The sequence below is a fragment of the Callithrix jacchus genome, chromosome X (assembly GCF_049354715.1).
Source record: "Callithrix jacchus isolate 240 chromosome X, calJac240_pri, whole genome shotgun sequence".
NCBI lineage: Eukaryota > Metazoa > Chordata > Mammalia > Primates > Cebidae > Callithrix > Callithrix jacchus.
In genome coordinates this window covers 133,055,413-133,057,446 of record NC_133524.1, presented here as the reverse complement: position 1 = coordinate 133,057,446, position 2,034 = coordinate 133,055,413, and the positions used below count along the sequence as shown (strand labels likewise).

At 44.1% G+C, this 2,034-nt stretch overlaps 1 non-coding gene across 1 annotated transcript; it reads left to right on the top strand.

Moving 5' to 3' along the window:
- The first annotated feature begins 212 nt into the window (after positions 1-212).
- LOC118150712 (U5 spliceosomal RNA) lies at positions 213-329 on the top strand. The gene has a single exon (XR_004738866.1). It is a non-coding gene; the product is annotated as a U5 spliceosomal RNA (small nuclear RNA).
- Positions 330-2,034: the final 1,705 nt, after the last annotated feature.

The window sequence follows — 2,034 nt, the reverse complement described above, 5'->3', positions numbered from 1 at the left end:
GAGACAAGTTTGGGAAAGGGGTGGGTGGGTCTGCGACTGGACAACGTTTCACCAGCACCTCAAGGGAACAGACACTACCTTGTCTTCTTCTGAAACAGGCCTTCCCCTCCCCAACAGCTGAGGGAAGTAGGGGAAGGGGCAGAGCAGGAACACAAAAGGAACTGACATTCTGTGATGGTCCAGCATTCTGGCCTTTAAAAAGACTTTGAGTAATGCTCTGGTTTCTCTTCATAAGGAATAAATTTTTTGCCTTTTACTAAAGATTTTCGTGGAGAGGAACAATTATGAGCCTATAACCAAATTTTTTGATGTCCTGCTTAGGTAGGGCTAAGTAATAGGAAAAAAAAAAAAGACTTTAAGTGGCCGGGTGCAGTGCCTTACGCCTGTAATCCCAGCACTTTGGGAGGCTGAGGCGGGAGTATCATGAGGTCAGGAGTTCAAGACCAGCCTGATCAACATGGTGAAACCCCACCTTTACTAAAAATACAAAAATTAGCTGGGTGTGGTGGTGCACATCTGTAATCCCAGCTACTAAGGATGCTGAGGCAGGAGAATGTCTTGAACCTGGGAAGTGGAGGTTGCAGTGAGTTATCTCACCACTGCACTCCAGCCTGGGTGACAGAGTGAAACTCCGTCTCTAAAAAAAAAAAAAAAAAAAAGACTTTGAGTATATGAATGAGTCCTGTGTTTATTTCTCCCCAAACAAGCATCTTTGTTAGGTAGTTAGACGCAATTATTATTCTTGGCCTAAACAACTTGAAACTGCAAATCCCTCTGCCAGCATTTGGGTTGCAAAATGTTTTGTTTTCTTGGCCTTCTGTCTTTAGTCTCTAAATCACCTGGTGCAACATCCTCGGCCCTCTGTTCACAAATGAGGACATTTAGGGCAAAGGTGAGGGAACAAAGAAGAAAAGGCTTTCTAGTAACTTTTGAGTCGGGACAGGATTACGAAGCACAAAATTATCTATTTTAGTCTGAGCTATGTGGTATATATATTATTGTCATTATTAATAGTAACAGCATTTAGGCCAGGTACAGTGGCTCACGCCTATAATCCCAGCACTTTGAGGGCCAAGGTGGGTGGATTACAAGGTCAGGAGATCGAGACCATTCTGGCTAACATGGTGAAACCCCATCTCTACTAAAAATACAAAAACGAAAAAAAAGAATTAGTCTGGCATGGTGGTACATGTTTGTAGTCCCAGCTACTCAGGAGGTTGAGGCAGGAAAATCACTTGAACCTGGGAGGTGGAGGTTGCAGTGAGCTGAAATCACTCCACTGTACTCCAGCATGGGCGACAGAGCAAGACTTTGTCTCTAAAGAAAAAAAAAAAGGAAAACAAAACAAACACTAACAGCATTTGAGGAGATAATTCTACTAACTTCAGAGCATTTTATTTTTGAGACAGGGTCTCACTCTGTCCCCCAGGCTGGAGCGATACACTGGTGCGACCATGGTTCATTGCCGCCTGGACCTCCTGGACTCAAGCTATCCTCCTGACTAATTTTTTTTATTTTTTGTAGAGATGAGGTCTCACTGTGTTGCCCAGGCTGGTCTCAAACTCCTAGGCTCAAGGCAGCTGCTGGTCTTAGCCTCCCAAAGTACTGGGATTACAGTGTGAGCCACTGCGCCCGGCCTCATAGCATTATTGTCAGGAATAAGTGAGTCTGCGATGTAAATAAAGTATATGACTCAGTCCCTGGCCCACAGTAAATGCCTCTAAACTATTAGCTACTATTATTGTTACCAGTCATCTTTTTATTGAGCCTGTACTGTACAGGGGCACTGTATCTGATCTTTTATATCAACTGATTTGAATATCAACGGAACAGTTATAAGCAATTGTCATTATGCTCATTTTACAGATGAGAAAACCGAGATTCAAGGTCACAAAGTCCTTAGGTGGCAGAACTGGGACCCAGGCCCAGATGTGTTCAGTTCCAAAGCCCACATGCTCCTCACCGCACTGCAGTGGATAAAGGACACTTTCAGGGGCTTCGCAAGTTAGCCAGTTTCCCTCCTCAACAGTGTTA